Source organism: Pseudophryne corroboree, chromosome 11 (genome assembly GCF_028390025.1).
Source record: "Pseudophryne corroboree isolate aPseCor3 chromosome 11, aPseCor3.hap2, whole genome shotgun sequence".
NCBI classification, from domain to species: domain Eukaryota; kingdom Metazoa; phylum Chordata; class Amphibia; order Anura; family Myobatrachidae; genus Pseudophryne; species Pseudophryne corroboree.
In genome coordinates this window covers 169188316-169209471 of record NC_086454.1, presented here as the reverse complement: position 1 = coordinate 169209471, position 21156 = coordinate 169188316, and the positions used below count along the sequence as shown (strand labels likewise).

Genomic DNA, 21156 nt, shown 5'->3' with positions numbered 1-21156 from the left:
GAGGGAGAGCTAAACATTTTTTTCTAAAATGTTAGATTCTTAGAAGACACATTTTATTGCAATTATTGTACATATATTTACATCAACGCTTATTTGGGTTATATAGTAAAATTCATATAATTACATACATTTCTATAACTACCTTTTTTTAGCTTTTAGTACATATTTACAAAAATCAGTGATTTAAAAAAATTATTATATGTATGAAAAAGTAGACTTTCTGTCAATCAAGAACTTAAACTGAAGGTACTAAAACACATCAGGTCCCTCCGAGATTTGAACTCGGATCGCTGGATTTAGAGTCCAGAGTGCTAACCATTACACCATGGAACCTCTCTTCTAACACAACATATACAACTTTCTCTTAGAGTGTGAGATCTTATTTTCTACAAGTTACAGGAATAATAATCAGAGAGATAAGTATTACATTGTATTTACAAAAAAAGGCCATTAGGACCTACCAAATTTTTATACAGATTATAGGTTTCAGAGTCCAGAATTGTTAACAGTACACAATGAAACCTTATTCATATGGTAGCATGTACATTTTTTTGTCAGAGTATAAGATTCTTAGTGGATACATTTTATTGGAATTAAATGACAGATAAACCTGTCTCTCAGTGTGTAAGATTCTTAATGTATGCAATTTATAGATATTTTCTTTCTCAGAGATATTAACTGTATTGTACTTACAACAAAACCAATAGAACCTACCAAGATGTAAATATAGATCATGGATTCAGAGTCCAAAATGTTTACCAATACACCATGAAACCTCATCCATTAGGGAGCATCTAAATATTTTTATAAGAATGTACTCTCAGAGAGATATGAACTGAATGGTACTTACAAAAAACCAATAGGACCTACCAAGATTTAAATACAGATCACTGTATTCAAAGATCAGAGTGGAGTGGTTACCAATACACCAAGAAACCACATTCATTAGGGAACATCTAAACATTTTTTTCTAAAATTTTAGATTCTTAGAAGACACATTTTATTGAAGTTATTGTACATATATTAACATCAATGCTTATTTGGATTACACAGTAACATTTATATAATTACAAACATTTCTATAACTACCTTTTTTAGGTTTTAGTACATTTTTACAATAAGCAGTTATTTAAAAAAATGTATTATATGTATAAAAAAGAAAAGTTTTTGTCAATCAAGGACTCAAACTGAAGGTACTAAAATGCACCTGGTCCCACTGAGATTTGAACTCAATTTACTGGATTCAGAGTACAGAGTGCTAACCATAACACCATGGAATCTCCCTTCTAATAACACATATAAAACTTTCTCTCAGAGTGTAAGATCTTAATTTCTACAAGATACAGAAATATTCATTCAGAGAGATATGTACTACATTGTATTTACAAATAAAACCATTAGGACCTATCAATTTGTATATACAGATTATTGGTGTCAGAGTCCAGAATTGTTAACAGTACACCATGAAAGCTCATTCATATGGTGGCATGTAAAAAATGTTCTCACAGTGTAAGATTCTTAGAGGTTACATTTTATTGGAATTATATTACAGATAAACCTGTCTCTCAGTGTGTATGATTCTTAAATTATGCAATTTATAGATATTTTCTTTCTCAGAGATATGATCTGCATAATACTTACAAAAAAACAATAGGACCTACCAAGACGTAAATACAAATCATGGATTCAGAGTCCAAAAGGGTTACAAATACACCAGGAAACCTCATTCATGAGGAAGCATTTAAACAGTTTTTATTAGAATGTACTCTCAGAGAAATATAAACTGAACGGTACTTACAAAAAACCAATAGGACCTACCAAGATTTAAATCCAGATCACTGGATTCAAAGATCAGAGTGGTTACCAATACACCAAGAAACTTCATTCATGAGGGACAGCTAAACATTTTTTTCTAAAATGTTAGATTCTTAGAAGACACATTTTATTGCAATTATTGTACATATATTTACATCAACGCTTATTTGGGTTATATAGTAAAATTCATATAATTACATACATTTCTATAACTACCTTTTTTTAGCTTTTAGTACATATTTACAAAAATCAGTGATTTAAAAAAATTATTATATGTATGAAAAAGTCGACTTTCTGTCAATCAAGAACTTAAACTGAAGGTACTAAAACACATCAGGTCCCACCAAGATTTGAACTCGGATAGTTGGATTCAGAGTCCAGAGTGCTAACCATTACACCATGGAACATCTCTTCTAACACAACATATACAACTTTCTCTTAGAGTGTGAGATCTTATTTTCTACAAGTTACAGGAATAATAATCAGAGAGATAAGTATTACATTGTATTTACAAAAAAAAAGCCATTAGGACCTACCAAATTTTTATACAGATTATAGGTTTCAGAGTCCAGAATTGTTAACAGTACACAATGAAACCTTATTCATATGGTAGCATGTACATTTTTTTTTCAGAGTATAAGATTATTAGTGGATACATTTTATTGGAATTAAATGACAGATACACCTGTCTCTCAGTGTGTAAGATTCTTAATGTATGCAATTTATAGATATTTTCTTTCTCAGAGATATTAACTGTATTGTACTTACAACAAAACCAATAGAACCTACCAAGATGTAAATATAGATCATGGATTCAGAGTCCAAAATGTTTACCAATACACCATGAAACCTCATCCATTAGGGAGCATCTAAATATTTTTATAAGAATGTACTCTCAGAGAGATATGAACTGAATGGTACTTACAAAAAACCAATAGGACCTACCAAGATTTAAATACAGATCACTGTATTCAAAGATCAGAGTGGAGTGGTTACCAATACACCAAGAAACCACATTCATTAGGGAACATCTAAACATTTTTTTCTAAAATGTTAGATTCTTAGAAGACACATTTTATTGAAGTTATTGTACATATATTAACATCAATGCTTATTTGGATTACACAGTAACATTTATATAATTACAAACATTCCTATAACTACCTTTTTTAGATTTTAGTACATTTTTACAATAATCAGTGATTTAAAAAAATGTATTATATGTATAAAAAAGAAAAGTTTTTGTCAATCAAGGACTTAAACTGAAGGTACTAAAATGCACCTGGTCCCACTGAGATTTGAACTCAGTTTACTGGATTCAGAGTACAGAGTGCTAACCATAACACCATGGAATCTCCCTTCTAATAACACATATAAAACTTTCTCTCAGAGTGTAAGATCTTTATTTCTACAAGATACAGAAATATTCATTCAGAGAGATATGTACTACATTGTATTTACAAATAAAACCATTAGGACCTACCAATTTGTATATACAGATTATTAGTTTCAGAGTCCAGAATTGTTAACAGTACACCATGAAAGCTCATTCATATGGTGGCATGTAAAAAATGTTCTCACAGTGTAAGATTCTTAGAGGTTACATTTTATTGGAATTATATTACCGATAAACCTGTCTCTCAGTGTGTATGATTCTTAATTTATGCAATTTATAGATATTTTCTTTCTCAGAGATATGAACTGCATAATACTTACAAAAAAACAATAGGACCTACCAAGATGTAAATACAAATCATGGATTCAGAGTCCAAAATGGTTACAAATACACCAGGAAACCTCATTCATGAGGAAGCATTTAAACAGTTTTTATTAGAATGTACTCTCAGAGAAATATAAACTGAACGGTACTTACAAAAAACCAATAGGACCTACCAAGATTTAAATCCAGATCACTGGATTCAAAGATCAGAGTGGTTACCAATACACCAAGAAACTTCATTCATGAGGGAGAGCTAAACATTTTTTTCTAAAATGTTAGATTCTTAGAAGACACATTTTATTGCAATTATTGTACATATATTTACATCAACGCTTATTTGGGTTATATAGTAAAATTCATATAATTACATACATTTCTATAACTACCTTTTTTTAGCTTTTAGTACATATTTACAAAAATCAGTGATTTAAAAAAATTATTATATGTATGAAAAAGTAGACTTTCTGTCAATCAAGAACTTAAACTGAAGGTACTAAAACACATCAGGTCCCACCGAGATTTGAACTCTGATCGCTGGATTCAGAGTCCAGAGTGCTAACCATTACACCATGGAACCTCTCTTCTAACACAACATATACAACTTTCTCTTAGAGTGTGAGATCTTATTTTCTACAAGTTACAGGAATAATAATCAGAGAGATAAGTATTACATTGTATTTACAAAAAAAGGCCATTAGGACCTACCAAATTTTTATACAGATTATAGGTTTCAGAGTCCAGAATTGTTAACAGGACACAATGAAACCTTATTCATATGGTAGCATGTACATTTTTTTGTCAGAGTATAAGATTCTACATTTATTGGAATTAAATGACAGATAAACCTGTCTCTCAGTGTGTAAGATTCTTAATGTATGCAATTTATAGATATTTTCTTTCTCAGAGATATTAACTGTATTGTACTTACAACAAAACCAATAGAACCTACCAAGATGTAAATATAGATCATGGATTCAGAGTCCAAAATGTTTACCAATACACCATGAAACCTCATCCATTAGGGAGCATCTAAATATTTTTATTAGAATGTACTCTCAGAGAGATATGAACTGAATGGTACTTACAAAAAACCAATAGGACCTACCAAGATTTAAATACAGATCACTGTATTCAAAGATCAGAGTGGAGTGGTTACCAATACACCAAGAAACCACATTCATTAGGGAACATCTAAACATTTTTTTCTAAAATGTTAGATTCTTAGAAGACACATTTTATTGAAGTTATTGTACATATATTAACATCAATGCTTATTTGGATTACACAGTAACATTTATATAATTACAAACATTTCTATAACTACCTTTTTTAGATTTTAGTACATTTTTACAATAATCAGTGATTTAAAAAAATGTATTATATGTATAAAAAAGAAAAGTTTTTGTCAATCAAGGACTTAAACTGAAGGTACTAAAATGCACCTGGTCCCACTGAGATTTGAACTCAATTTACTGGATTCAGAGTACAGAGTGCTAACCATAACACCATTTAATCTCCCTTCTAATAACACATATAAAACTTTCTCTCAGAGTGTAAGATCTTTATTTCTACAAGAAACAGAAATATTCATTCAGAGAGATATGTACTACATTGTATTTACAAATAAAACCATTAGGACCTACCAATTTGTATATACAGATTATTAGTTTCAGAGTCCAGAATTGTTAACAGTACACCATGAAAGCTCATTCATATGGTGGCATGTAAAAAATGTTCTCACAGTGTAAGATTCTTAGAGGTTACATTTTATTGGAATTATATTACCGATAAACCTGACTCTCAGTGTGTATGATTCTTAATTTATGCAATTTATAGATATTTTCTTTCTCAGAGATATGAACTGCATAATACTTACAAAAAAACAATAGGACCTACCAAGATGTAAATACAAATCATGGATTCAGAGTCCAAAATGGTTACAAATACACCAGGAAACCTCATTCATGAGGAAGCATTTAAACAGTTTTTATTAGAATGTACTCTCAGAGAAATATAAACTGAACGGTACTTACAAAAAACCAATAGGACCTACCAAGATTTAAATACAGATCACTGGATTCAAAGATCAGAGTGGTTACCAATACAACAAGAAACTTCATTCATGAGGGACAGCTAAACATTTTTTTCTAAAATGTTAGATTCTTAGAAGACACATTTTATTGCAATTATTGTACATATATTTAAATCAACGCTTATTTGGGTTATATAGTAAAATTCATATAATTACATACATTTCTATAACTACCTTTTTTTAGCTTTTAGTACATATTTACAAAAATCAGTGATTTAAAAAAATTATTATATGTATGAAAAAGTAGACTTTCTGTCAATCAAGAACTTAAACTGAAGGTACTAAAATATATCAGGTCCCACCGAGATTTGAACTCGGATCACTGGATTCAGAGTCCAGAGTGCTAACCATTACACCATGGAACCTCTCTTCTAACACAACATATACAACTTTCTCTTAGAGTGTGAGATCTTATTTTCTACAAGTTACAGGAATAATAATCAGAGAGATAAGTATTACATTGTATTTACAAAAAAAGGCCCTTAGGACCTACCAAATTTTTATACAGATTATAGGTTTCAGAGTCCAGAATTGTTAACAGTACACAATGAAACCTTATTCATATGGTAGCATGTACATTTTTTTTAAGAGTATAAGATTCTTAGTGGATACATTTTATTGGAATTAAATGACAGATAAACCTGTCTCTCAGTGTGTAAGATTCTTAATGTATGCAATTTATAGATATTTTCTTTCTCAGAGATATTAACTGTATTGTACTTACAACAAAACCAATAGAACCTACCAAGATGTAAATATAGATCATGGATTCAGAGTCCAAAATGTTTACCAATACACCATGAAACCTCATCCATTAGGGAGCATCTAAATATTTTTATAAGAATGTACTCTCAGAGAGATATGAACTGAATGGTACTTACAAATAACCAATAGGACCTACCAAGATTTAAATACAGATCACTGTATTCAAAGATCAGAGTGGAGTGGTTACCAATACACCAAGAAACCACATTCATTAGGGAACATCTAAACATTTTTTTCTAAAATGTTAGATTCTTAGAAGACACATTTTATTGAAGTTATTGTACATATATTAACATCGTGGCTTATTTGGATTACACAGTATCATTTATATAATTACAAACATTTCTATATCTACCTTTTTTAGATTTTAGTACATTTTTACAATAATCAGTGATTTAAAAAAATGTATTATATGTATAAAAAAGAAAAGTTTTTGTCAATCAAGGACTTAAACTGAAGGTACTAAAATGCACCTGGTCCCACTGAGATTTGAACTCAATTTACTGGATTCAGAGTACAGAGTGCTAACCATAACACCATGGAATCTCCCTTCTAATAACACATATAAAACTTTCTCTCAGAGTGTAAGATCTTAATTTCTACAAGATACAGAAATATTCATTCAGAGAGATATGTACTACATTGTATTTACAAATAAAACCATTAGGACCTATCAATTTGTATATACAGATTATTGGTTTCAGAGTCCAGAATTGTTAACAGTACACCATGAAAGCTCATTCATATGGTGGCATGTAAAAAATGTTCTCACAGTGTAAGATTCTTAGAGGTTACATTTTATTGGAATTATATTACAGATAAACCTGTCTCTCAGTGTGTATGATTCTTAAATTATGCAATTTATAGATATTTTCTTTCTCAGAGATATGATCTGCATAATACGTACAAAAAAACAATAGGACCTACCAAGACGTAAATACAAATCATGGATTCAGAGTCCAAAATGGTTACAAATACACCAGGAAACCTCATTCATGAGGAAGCATTTAAACAGTTTTTATTAGAATGTACTCTCAGAGAAATATAAACTGAACGGTACTTACAAAAAACCAATAGGACCTACCAAGATTTAAATCCAGATCACTGGATTCAAAGATCAGAGTGGTTACCAATACACCAAGAAACTTCATTCATGAGGGACAGCTAAACATTTTTTTCTAAAATGTTAGATTCTTAGAAGACACATTTTATTGCAATTATTGTACATATATTTACATCAACGCTTATTTGGGTTATATAGTAAAATTCATATAATTACATACATTTCTATAACTACCTTTTTTTAGCTTTTAGTACATATTTACAAAAATCAGTGATTTAAAAAAATTATTATATGTATGAAAAAGTAGACTTTCTGTCAATCAAGAACTTAAACTGAAGGTACTAAAACACATCAGGTCCCACCGAGATTTGAACTCGGATCGCTGGATTCAGAGTCCAGAGTGCTAACCATTACACCATGGAACCTCTCTTCTAGCACAACATATACAACTTTCTCTTAGAGTGTGAGATCTTATTTTCTACAAGTTACAGGAATAATAATCAGAGAGATAAGTATTACATTGTATTTACAAAAAAAGGCCATTAGGACCTACCAAATTTTTATACAGATTATAGGTTTCAGAGTCCAGAATTGTTAACAGTACACAATGAAACCTTATTCATATGGTAGCATGTACATTTTTTTGTCAGAGTATAAGATTCTTAGTGGATACATTTTATTGGAATTAAATGACAGATAAACCTGTCTCTCAGTGTGTAAGATTCTTAATGTATGCAATTTATAGATATTTTCTTTCTCAGAGATATTAACTGTATTGTACTTACAACAAAACCAATAGAACCTACCAAGATGTAAATATAGATCATGGATTCAGAGTCCAAAATGTTTACCAATACACCATGAAACCTCATCCATTAGGGAGCATCTAAATATTTTTATAAGAATGTACTCTCAGAGAGATATGAACTGAATGGTACTTACAAAAAACCAATAGGACCTACCAAGATTTAAATACAGATCACTGTATTCAAAGATCAGAGTGGAGTGGTTACCAATACACCAAGAAACCACATTCATTAGGGAACATCTAAACATTTTTTTCTAAAATGTTAGATTCTTAGAAGACACATTTTATTGAAGTTATTGTACATATATTAACATCGTGGCTTATTTGGATTACACAGTAACATTTATATAATTACAAACATTTCTATATCTACCTTTTTTAGATTTTAGTACATTTTTACAATAATCAGTGATTTAAAAAAATGTATTATATGTATAAAAAAGAAAAGTTTTTGTCAATCAAGGACTTAAACTGAAGGTACTAAAATGCACCTGGTCCCACTGAGATTTGAACTCAATTTACTGGATTCAGAGTACAGAGTGCTAACCATAACACCATGGAATCTCCCTTCTAATAACACATATAAAACTTTCTCTCAGAGTGTAAGATCTTTATTTCTACAAGATACAGAAATATTCATTCAGAGAGATATGTACTACATTGTATTTACAAATAAAACCATTAGGACCTACCAATTTGTATATACAGATTATTAGTTTCAGAGTCCAGAATTGTTAACAGTACACCATGAAAGCTCATTCATATGGTGGCATGTAAAAAATGTTCTCACAGTGTAAGATTCTTAGAGGTTACATTTTATTGGAATTATATTACCGATAAACCTGTCTCTCAGTGTGTATGATTCTTAATTTATGCAATATATAGATATTTTCTTTCTCAGAGATATGAACTGCATAATACTTACAAAAAAACAATAGGACCTACCAAGATGTAAATACAAATCATGGATTCAGAGTCCAAAATGGTTACAAATACACCAGGAAACCTCATTCATGAGGAAGCATTTAAACAGTTTTTATTAGAATGTACTCTCAGAGAAATATAAACTGAACGGTACTTACAAAAAACCAATAGGACCTACCAAGATTTAAATCCAGATCACTGGATTCAAAGATCAGAGTGGTTACCAATACACCAAGAAACTTCATTCATGAGGGAGAGCTAAACATTTTTTTCTAAAATGTTAGATTCTTAGAAGACACATTTTATTGCAATTATTGTACATATATTTAAATCAACGCTTATTTGGGTTATATAGTAAAATTCATATAATTACATACATTTCTATAACTACCTTTTTTTAGCTTTTAGTACATATTTACAAAAATCAGTGATTTAAAAAAATTATTATATGTATGAAAAAGTAGACTTTCTGTCAATCAAGAACTTAAACTGAAGGTACTAAAATATATCAGGTCCCTCCGAGATTTGAACTCGGATCACTGGATTCAGAGTCCAGAGTGCTAACCATTACACCATGGAACCTCTCTTCTAACACAACATATACAACTTTCTCTTAGAGTGTGAGATCTTATTTTCTACAAGTTACAGGAATAATAATCAGAGAGATAAGTATTACATTGTATTTACAAAAAAAGGCCCTTAGGACCTACCAAATTTTTATACAGATTATAGGTTTCAGAGTCCAGAATTGTTAACAGTACACAATGAAACCTTATTCATATGGTAGCATGTACATTTTTTTTAAGAGTATAAGATTCTTAGTGGATACATTTTATTGGAATTAAATGACAGATAAACCTGTCTCTCAGTGTGTAAGATTCTTAATGTATGCAATTTATAGATATTTTCTTTCTCAGAGATATTAACTGTATTGTACTTACAACAAAACCAATAGAACCTACCAAGATGTAAATATAGATCATGGATTCAGAGTCCAAAATGTTTACCAATACACCATGAAACCTCATCCATTAGGGAGCATCTAAATATTTTTATAAGAATGTACTCTCAGAGAGATATTAACTGAATGGTACTTACAAATAACCAATAGGACCTACCAAGATTTAAATACAGATCACTGTATTCAAAGATCAGAGTGGAGTGGTTACCAATACACCAAGAAACCACATTCATTAGGGAACATCTAAACATTTTTTTCTAAAATGTTAGATTCTTAGAAGACACATTTTATTGAAGTTATTGTACATATATTAACATCGTGGCTTATTTGGATTACACAGTATCATTTATATAATTACAAACATTTCTATATCTACCTTTTTTAGATTTTAGTACATTTTTACAATAATCAGTGATTTAAAAAAATGTATTATATGTATAAAAAAGAAAAGTTTTTGTCAATCAAGGACTTAAACTGAAGGTACTAAAATGCACCTGGTCCCACTGAGATTTGAACTCAATTTACTGGATTCAGAGTACAGAGTGCTAACCATAACACCATGGAATCTCCCTTCTAATAACACATATAAAACTTTCTCTCAGAGTGTAAGATCTTAATTTCTACAAGATACAGAAATATTCATTCAGAGAGATATGTACTACATTGTATTTACAAATAAAACCATTAGGACCTATCAATTTGTATATACAGATTATTGGTTTCAGAGTCCAGAATTGTTAACAGTACACCATGAAAGCTCATTCATATGGTGGCATGTAAAAAATGTTCTCACAGTGTAAGATTCTTAGAGGTTACATTTTATTGGAATTATATTACAGATAAACCTGTCTCTCAGTGTGTATGATTCTTAAATTATGCAATTTATAGATATTTTCTTTCTCAGAGATATGATCTGCATAATACGTACAAAAAAACAATAGGACCTACCAAGACGTAAATACAAATCATGGATTCAGAGTCCAAAATGGTTACAAATACACCAGGAAACCTCATTCATGAGGAAGCATTTAAACAGTTTTTATTAGAATGTACTCTCAGAGAAATATAAACTGAACGGTACTTACAAAAAACCAATAGGACCTACCAAGATTTAAATCCAGATCACTGGATTCAAAGATCAGAGTGGTTACCAATACACCAAGAAACTTCATTCATGAGGGACAGCTAAACATTTTTTTCTAAAATGTTAGATTCTTAGAAGACACATTTTATTGCAATTATTGTACATATATTTACATCAACGCTTATTTGGGTTATATAGTAAAATTCATATAATTACATACATTTCTATAACTACCTTTTTTTAGCTTTTAGTACATATTTACAAAAATCAGTGATTTAAAAAAATTATTATATGTATGAAAAAGTAGACTTTCTGTCAATCAAGAACTTAAACTGAAGGTACTAAAACACATCAGGTCCCACCGAGATTTGAACTCGGATCGCTGGATTCAGAGTCTAGAGTGCTAACCATTACACCATGGAACCTCTCTTCTAACACAACATATACAACTTTCTCTTAGAGTGTGAGATCTTATTTTCTACAAGTTACAGGAATAATAATCAGAGAGATAAGTATTACATTGTATTTACAAAAAAAGGCCATTAGGACCTACCAAATTTTTATACAGATTATAGGTTTCAGAGTCCAGAATTGTTAACAGTACACAATGAAACCTTATTCATATGGTAGCATGTACATTTTTTTGTCAGAGTATAAGATTCTTAGTGGATACATTTTATTGGAATTAAATGACAGATAAACCTGTCTCTCAGTGTGTAAGATTCTTAATGTATGCAATTTATAGATATTTTCTTTCTCAGAGATATTAACTGTATTGTACTTACAACAAAACCAATAGAACCTACCAAGATGTAAATATAGATCATGGATTCAGAGTCCAAAATGTTTACCAATACACCATGAAACCTCATCCATTAGGGAGCATCTAAATATTTTTATAAGAATGTACTCTCAGAGAGATATGAACTGAATGGTACAGATGTAGCCACCTTTATCTTGACTGTTTCTCCGCCGAGACGGGCGTCTAGCCACGCTAATGCGATAGCTGAGTTTCATCACAGGCAGGCGCGTTGAGACGATCTAGATACTCATCATGCATTACACATCTCCACCACTGTGTCGCTAATGCTCCACTAATCCAGTACTTTCGATCGTACAGTATAGCGGCGGATTGATCTACAGCTCTGGCAATACTGTAGGCGTAACGGGAGGCGGTGGAAAAAAGTATGGAGTACTGTACAGTATGTGTATGGAGACGCAACTACAGTAATTGTGTAAAAGGAAGAATGTACAGTACAATGTATAAACACCGTGCTTTTAAAATATATGAGCGTCTGAGTTCGCTAATGCATAATGGGAATGGAGGACTAGCAAATGCGAGCGTCCGAGTCCTCTAAGGCATAAACCAACAGCAATGGGGCGGGGGCCGGGCGCTGTTTGCAGTACTTTCACACATGAAATTGGAAATCTCTCATGAGGCGTCGTGGGCTAGGGGTGAAGGCTCCCACCTCCCTCGCTGGGAGTCCAGGGTTCGAGACCTGATGTGCTTTCTTTCTTTTTTTTTTTTTTTTCTGTAATAATGCACTGTATTATTTTATTTACATTGTAAGACAGTCAATGGAAGGATGCACACAGGTTTCACATAAATCAAAGTACATCTGCAGGAGCGATTCTTTACGCTAAATGCACCTAAACAGCGGGAATGAAATGAGTGTATTCTGACGCTACCAACTGAGCAAAACAGTACTGTACAGTAGATCTTCAGCGTTTGTGTATTGCACAGGACCTGAATTTCCTCCCTGTGCAGGCCCCCAGGGGGGAAGGGCGATGGGGGTAGGGGGGAGACGATGGAAAATACTGTGCCTTTGAAATGCAATTACATGAGCGTCCGAGTACACTACGGCATACTGTAAACCAACACCAATGGGAAGGAAGTGCCAACCTTATTTTTAATGTGTTCCCGTGACATTCACTTTAAAAAAAAAAAAATTATCTCCAATACAGTACATCCAATGGAAGGATGCACACAGGTTTCACATAAATCAAAGTACATCTGCAGGAGCGATTCTTTACGCTAAATGCAACCTACAGTACAGTACGGTACTGTAAGTGAGCAAAATAGTACTACAGTGGGCGTTTGTGTATTGCACATGACCTGCATTCCCTCCCTGTCTACTGCATGATCTGTGCAGGCTCCCATGGGGGAAGGGCAACAGGCTAGCAGGAGGCGGAGGAAAACACCGTGCTTTACAAATGCGAGCGTCCGAGTCCTCTAAGGCATAAACCAACAGCAATGGGGCGGGGGCCGGGCGCTGTTTGCAGTACTTTCACACATGAAATTGGAAATCTCTCATGAGGCGTCGTGGGCTAGGGGTGAAGGCTCCCACCTCCCTCGCTGGGAGTCCAGGGTTCGAGACCTGATGTGCTTTCTTTCTTTTTTTTTTTTTTTTCTGTAATAATGCACTGTATTATTTTATTTACATTGTAAGACAGTCAATGGAAGGATGCACACAGGTTTCACATAAATCAAAGTACATCTGCAGGAGCGATTCTTTACGCTAAATGCACCTAAACAGCGGGAATGAAATGAGTGTATTCTGACGCTACCAACTGAGCAAAACAGTACTGTACAGTAGATCTTCAGCGTTTGTGTATTGCACAGGACCTGAATTTCCTCCCTGTGCAGGCCCCCAGGGGGGAAGGGCGATGGGGGTAGGGGGGAGACGATGGAAAATACTGTGCCTTTGAAATGCAATTACATGAGCGTCCGAGTACACTACGGCATACTGTAAACCAACACCAATGGGAAGGAAGTGCCAACCTTATTTTTAATGTGTTCCCGTGACATTCACTTTAAAAAAAAAAAAATTATCTCCAATACAGTACATCCAATGGAAGGATGCACACAGGTTTCACATAAATCAAAGTACATCTGCAGGAGCGATTCTTTACGCTAAATGCAACCTACAGTACAGTACGGTACTGTAAGTGAGCAAAATAGTACTACAGTGGGCGTTTGTGTATTGCACATGACCTGCATTCCCTCCCTGTCTACTGCATGATCTGTGCAGGCTCCCATGGGGGAAGGGCAACAGGCTAGCAGGAGGCGGAGGAAAACACCGTGCTTTACAAATGCGAGCGTCCGAGTCCTCTAAGGCATAAACCAACAGCAATGGGGCGGGGGCCGGGCGCTGTTTGCAGTACTTTCACACATGAAATTGGAAATCTCTCATGAGGCGTCGTGGGCTAGGGGTGAAGGCTCCCACCTCCCTCGCTGGGAGTCCAGGGTTCGAGACCTGATGTGCTTTCTTTCTTTTTTTTTTTTTTTTCTGTAATAATGCACTGTATTATTTTATTTACATTGTAAGACAGTCAATGGAAGGATGCACACAGGTTTCACATAAATCAAAGTACATCTGCAGGAGCGATTCTTTACGCTAAATGCACCTAAACAGCGGGAATGAAATGAGTGTATTCTGACGCTACCAACTGAGCAAAACAGTACTGTACAGTAGATCTTCAGCGTTTGTGTATTGCACAGGACCTGAATTTCCTCCCTGTGCAGGCCCCCAGGGGGGAAGGGCGATGGGGGTAGGGGGGAGACGATGGAAAATACTGTGCCTTTGAAATGCAATTACATGAGCGTCCGAGTACACTACGGCATACTGTAAACCAACACCAATGGGAAGGAAGTGCCAACCTTATTTTTAATGTGTTCCCGTGACATTCACTTTAAAAAAAAAAAAATTATCTCCAATACAGTACATCCAATGGAAGGATGCACACAGGTTTCACATAAATCAAAGTACATCTGCAGGAGCGATTCTTTACGCTAAATGCAACCTACAGTACAGTACGGTACTGTAAGTGAGCAAAATAGTACTACAGTGGGCGTTTGTGTATTGCACATGACCTGCATTCCCTCCCTGTCTACTGCATGATCTGTGCAGGCTCCCATGGGGGAAGGGCAACAGGCTAGCAGGAGGCGGAGGAAAACACCGTGCTTTACAAATGCGAGCGTCCGAGTCCTCTAAGGCATAAACCAACAGCAATGGGGCGGGGGCCGGGCGCTGTTTGCAGTACTTTCACACATGAAATTGGAAATCTCTCATGAGGCGTCGTGGGCTAGGGGTGAAGGCTCCCACCTCCCTCGCTGGGAGTCCAGGGTTCGAGACCTGATGTGCTTTCTTTCTTTTTTTTTTTTTTTTCTGTAATAATGCACTGTATTATTTTATTTACATTGTAAGACAGTCAATGGAAGGATGCACACAGGTTTCACATAAATCAAAGTACATCTGCAGGAGCGATTCTTTACGCTAAATGCACCTAAACAGCGGGAATGAAATGAGTGTATTCTGACGCTACCAACTGAGCAAAACAGTACTGTACAGTAGATCTTCAGCGTTTGTGTATTGCACAGGACCTGAATTTCCTCCCTGTGCAGGCCCCCAGGGGGGAAGGGCGATGGGGGTAGGGGGGAGACGATGGAAAATACTGTGCCTTTGAAATGCAATTACATGAGCGTCCGAGTACACTACGGCATACTGTAAACCAACACCAATGGGAAGGAAGTGCCAACCTTATTTTTAATGTGTTCCCGTGACATTCACTTTAAAAAAAAAAAAATTATCTCCAATACAGTACATCCAATGGAAGGATGCACACAGGTTTCACATAAATCAAAGTACATCTGCAGGAGCGATTCTTTACGCTAAATGCAACCTACAGTACAGTACGGTACTGTAAGTGAGCAAAATAGTACTACAGTGGGCGTTTGTGTATTGCACATGACCTGCATTCCCTCCCTGTCTACTGCATGATCTGTGCAGGCTCCCATGGGGGAAGGGCAACAGGCTAGCAGGAGGCGGAGGAAAACACCGTGCTTTACAAATGCGAGCGTCCGAGTCCTCTAAGGCATAAACCAACAGCAATGGGGCGGGGGCCGGGCGCTGTTTGCAGTACTTTCACACATGAAATTGGAAATCTCTCATGAGGCGTCGTGGGCTAGGGGTGAAGGCTCCCACCTCCCTCGCTGGGAGTCCAGGGTTCGAGACCTGATGTGCTTTCTTTCTTTTTTTTTTTTTTTTCTGTAATAATGCACTGTATTATTTTATTTACATTGTAAGACAGTCAATGGAAGGATGCACACAGGTTTCACATAAATCAAAGTACATCTGCAGGAGCGATTCTTTACGCTAAATGCACCTAAACAGCGGGAATGAAATGAGTGTATTCTGACGGACTGTGCATCTTCGGTATTTGTGTATTGCATAAGAACTGTGAAGGCTCCCAGGAGGGAAGGGCGTAGGGCAAGACAGTGGAAAATACTGTGGTCAAAGAAAGGGCATATTTAAAACTAAGGGAAACTGTCACAAAGTACAGTAACTACAGTACTGTACGTTGAATGCCTGGACCGCACGACATCTGAGACGCACGACGTCTGAGGCGCACGACGTCTGAGACGCTCATTGAGCATAAGGACGGTTATGGCTGCTGCACGGGACCGTCCCTATGCTCTTGGTGAGCTGCGTCTCCTCGTTCGCTGGCGGGACAGAACTCTCGCCAGCAACGAGGAGAAAGTGAGGGCATACCGGAGGGCCAGCAGGGATATCCTCCGGACCTACAACCGGAGGAGAACGGTGAGGTCTCTCCAGAGGAGGTGGAGTGACCTCGTGAGGCGGACCCCACGACGCCTGCAGGCCATAAGGGATTGTAAGTACAGTACATTACTGTAGATTACTGTACTTTAAGTTACTGTAGTTACAGGTACAGTACATTATAGCAGGGGCTGCTGTAGCAGCAGGTATCCGGTCTATACAGCACTGTACAGTATTTGTGGTAAACAAATGGTTAAACAAGGACCAAACGTTAACCCGGGTCAAAAGGTCAATTTGTTTTTTTGCGTCGACCTAGATGGTGCGGCTTTTGAAATTGGTTGACACCAGTTACTGTAGGTTGACATGGTCGTTAAGTTGACATGGAAAAAGATCGACATGCGTTTTACAAAAACAATTGTTATTTTTTTAAACTTGTGTATATACAGTACAGTAGTTCTTTACAATCCAGGTGGTCTACGATTGTGCAGTGTACAGTATCATGCAGTGTACAGTATATGCAATGTATCACAGTGTATCGTGCTGCGTAATTGCAGCGTGTCATGCAGTGTACATTCAGAATATGGTATTGTGCAGTGAGTGTAATACATAGTGAATCACATCGTGCAGCAGAGCAGGCCTTAGGCATAGGCAAACTACAGTAGGCAAATGCCTAGGGCATTTGCTATGCTTAGGGGCACCAGCAGCTTCTGCTGATTAAAATGATATGCGGCATGCCTATATTTTGCGTGACTGCGGCTGTATCTGTACCTGGCTAGGGCCAGCACTGTCGTGCAGTGTACTGTATACACATGTGGTAATTGCAGTTTTTTGTGTAGTGTACATTGTATCATATTTTGCAGGGAAATGTGCAGTTTGTCATATCACGCAGTCGTGCAGTGCATTGTGTGGTTTAATTGCAGTGTGCCGAAATTTGTGTTTCAGATATGTAGTACAGTGTTCTAAGGGATGTTACTTTGGCAGAAATTATTCTAAGGGATGTTACAGTGGCCTAATGTGTTCTGACGTGCATTACTCTTGCATAAGGTTCATGACTGGCAGATCTCTACTTTGTGACGTAATGTGGATATACTACTGCACTACTGTGACGTACAGTAACGTGAATAAGGTGCTCTACTGTGTGACACAACGTGAATCAAGGACAGTACTGTGACGTGAATACGGTGCTCTACTGTGTGACACAACGTGAATCAAGGACAGTACTGTGACGTGAATAAGGTGCTCTACTGTGTGACACAACGTGAATCAAGGACAGTACTGTGACGTGAATACGGTGCTCTACTGTGTGACACAACGTGAATCAAGGACAGTACTGTGACGTGAATACGGTGCTCTACTGTGTGACACAACGTGAATCAAGGACAGTACTGTGACGTGAATAAACTGCACTACTGTGACATGACGTGAATAAGATGAATTCAGGTGAGTACTGCATCATCTGTCATGAAATCAATTTGTAATGTAATGAACAGTACTGAGATGGTTAAGGGTGGGAGGGCTGCATGCTGATGTGTGTCATAATGTTTATAAGGGCAATGCTTATGTGTGTTACAATGTCTATAAAGGTAGTGTTCTGTCTAATACCCTGGACCTACTGTACTGTAGCGATACTGTAAGTGTACTGTTTGTCACATTTAGAAATGTGCCCCTTAAGTTTTGAAGACAGTACAGTACACTATGCCCTCCTGAGTGATTAGGTGCAGGGTACTAGAATGAACAATTCCATTTATTGTGATGTCATAAAGATGCTGTCAATGTTGAATTTCATTGGCTGTACAGTATGCTGCCATTATACTGTATATATATTTTTACAGGGCTGGTAGCACGACGTCACAGGAGGCGGGACAGGCGCCGCCAAGCTGGTAAGTATTGTCAAATACAGTAGTGTACAGTACATAGTGATTTCTATAGTCCCAACCCCCTGTCCTGACCATCACAGATAACTCGCTGCAATCCGTTAATGTTAAGAATGTCTGTTTACAAAACTAAATGTAAATATTAAACACAAAGTATAAATAACATTGTAGATAGCTGAATACCCGTGCTTCGCTACGGGATGAGGATGGTAAATTCCAGTGATAGTTGTTTGTTAATTTACGTTTGTTGGCGATCTACTGTAGTATATAGTACTGTATACTTTAAGCATACTGTATCTTGCTTCTCTGATGCAGATTGTTTATTGGCCGGACCCCTTTTTGGTCCTGGATACTGTGCAGTACATGTTTCAAATTGACAGCTTCACTTACAGTACTGTTATTTTTTTTCCCACAGTACCACCACCACCACCACCACCACCACCACCACCTGCTGCTGCGCTGCCAGGTATTGTGTAACGAGAATTCTGGTGCTACTGTCATCGTTGTTACACTACTGTACATGTGTCCTGGATACTGTGCAGTACATGTTTCCAATTGACAGCTTCACTTACAGTACTGTTATTTTTTTTCCCACAGTACCACCACCACCACCACCACCACCACCACCACCTGCTGCTGCGCTGCCAGGTATTGTGTAACGAGAATTCTGGTGCTACTGTCATCGTTGTTACACTACTGTACATGTGTCCTGGATACTGTGCAGTACATGTTTCCAATTGACAGCTTCACTTACAGTACTGTTATTTTTTTTCCCACAGTACCACCACCACCACCACCACCACCACCACCACCACCACCACCACCTGCTGCTGCGCTGCCAGGTATTGTGTAACGAGAATTCTGGTGCTACTGTCATCGTTGTTACACTACTGTACATGTGTCCTGGATACTGTGCAGTACATGTTTCCAATTGACAGCTTCACTTACAGTACTGTTATTTTTTTTCCCACAGTACCACCACCACCACCACCACCACCACCACCTGCTGCTGCGCTGCCAGGTATTGTGTAACGAGAATTCTGGTGCTACTGTCATCGTTGTTACACTACTGTACATGTGTCCTGGATACTGTGCAGTACATGTTTCCAATTGACAGCTTCACTTACAGTACTGTTATTTTTTTTCCCACAGTACCACCACCACCACCACCACCACCACCACCTGCTGCTGCGCTGCCAGGTATTGTGTAACGAGAATTCTGGTGCTACTGTCATCGTTGTTACACTACTGTACATGTGTCCTGGATACTGTACAGTACATGTTTCAAATTGACACCTTCACTTACAGCACTGTTGTTTTTTCTCACAGTACCACCACCACCACCACCACCACCACCACCACCACCACCAACACCGTCTGACCAGCAGAGCTCTGGAAGTGGTAATCATTATTTTTGTTACAGACACACTAGTTTCCTACAGTATTACTGTAATTTTTTTATTTTACAATACTTGTTATCTTGTACACACAGACCGCCTCGTTATTGATACAGAGGAGGAGGAAATGGGGGAGCCTTCAGGCCAGCCTGGTAAGAATTGTAATCTACTGTACAGTACTCTACATTCTACATTCATTGATTTATTAACAGTACCAATGGCTTGGGTTTGCGTGACCAGTGGTCAGGATTCCAGCAGTCAAGTGACCGACAGCGGTATCCTGATTGCAGAAATCCCATTGACTTTTCTTTTTGTTTTTTTTATATTCAACACAGATGTCACTTGCGTGGACTCTGAGTCGTCGGAGCCGCCACAGTATAGTAAGTACAGTAGGATTTTCACAAGCCCATTCTTAAAAGTATTGACCAAGTCCACTTTTATTACTTTTCAGGCAGGGAATTCCAAACATGTACTGTACAGTATTTCCCTCACTGTGAAGACCCCTTTTCGCCTCTGTGTGCGAAATCGCCTCTCCTCCAACACGAGTTAAATACAGGCACAGTACAGTACTGTATGTCCCCTACCACTGGACAGTCATTCTGCTCCTACTGTATTATGAATATATCTCTGCCTCCTGTAGCACTGTACTACTGTGCAATTTTGTAGTAACTGTACTCTACTGTATTTTGTTTATAATATTTTTTTATTTTCCACTCAGTGATTATTGACAGTGATGAGGAAGGGGATGAGGAAGGGGAGAAAAAGCCCTCTCCCCAACTTGGTAAGTAAACTAAAGTATTGTACTGTACTGTACATTGTGTTAAACCAATGGGTTGGGTTTGCATGACCAGCAGTCAGGATTCTAGCGGTTAGGTGTAAAGTAGTGTATTTCCTGGAATGAACCTTTTTTTTCGCATTAATGTTTTTTCATAGTTCCTACACTGGAACAGGCCGCCGAGGAGGATGATGCATATGATGAGGCGGCATTTAGTGGTAAGAATTATCACTGACATTGATTTGATTCCACCAGAGTAGCACTTTTCATCAGATTTTTCTGGAAAATGCGTAGAAATCGGATAAAAATTGCACAAATCG

General features: G+C 36.4%; 5 non-coding genes across 5 annotated transcripts; all 5 read right to left on the bottom strand.

Annotated features, from left to right (window-relative positions):
• Nucleotides 1-4040: 4040 nt before the first annotated feature.
• TRNAQ-CUG (transfer RNA glutamine (anticodon CUG)) lies at nt 4041-4112 on the bottom strand. The gene has a single exon. It is a non-coding gene; the product is annotated as a tRNA-Gln (tRNA).
• Nucleotides 4113-5920: 1808 nt separating this feature from the next.
• Nucleotides 5921-5992, bottom strand: TRNAQ-CUG (transfer RNA glutamine (anticodon CUG)). The gene has a single exon. It is a non-coding gene; the product is annotated as a tRNA-Gln (tRNA).
• Nucleotides 5993-7808: 1816 nt separating this feature from the next.
• TRNAQ-CUG (transfer RNA glutamine (anticodon CUG)) lies at nt 7809-7880 on the bottom strand. The gene has a single exon. It is a non-coding gene; the product is annotated as a tRNA-Gln (tRNA).
• A 1817-nt stretch (nt 7881-9697) lies between these two features.
• TRNAQ-CUG (transfer RNA glutamine (anticodon CUG)) lies at nt 9698-9769 on the bottom strand. The gene has a single exon. It is a non-coding gene; the product is annotated as a tRNA-Gln (tRNA).
• A 1816-nt stretch (nt 9770-11585) lies between these two features.
• Nucleotides 11586-11657, bottom strand: TRNAQ-CUG (transfer RNA glutamine (anticodon CUG)). The gene has a single exon. It is a non-coding gene; the product is annotated as a tRNA-Gln (tRNA).
• Between the last annotated feature and the right edge of the window lie 9499 nt (nt 11658-21156).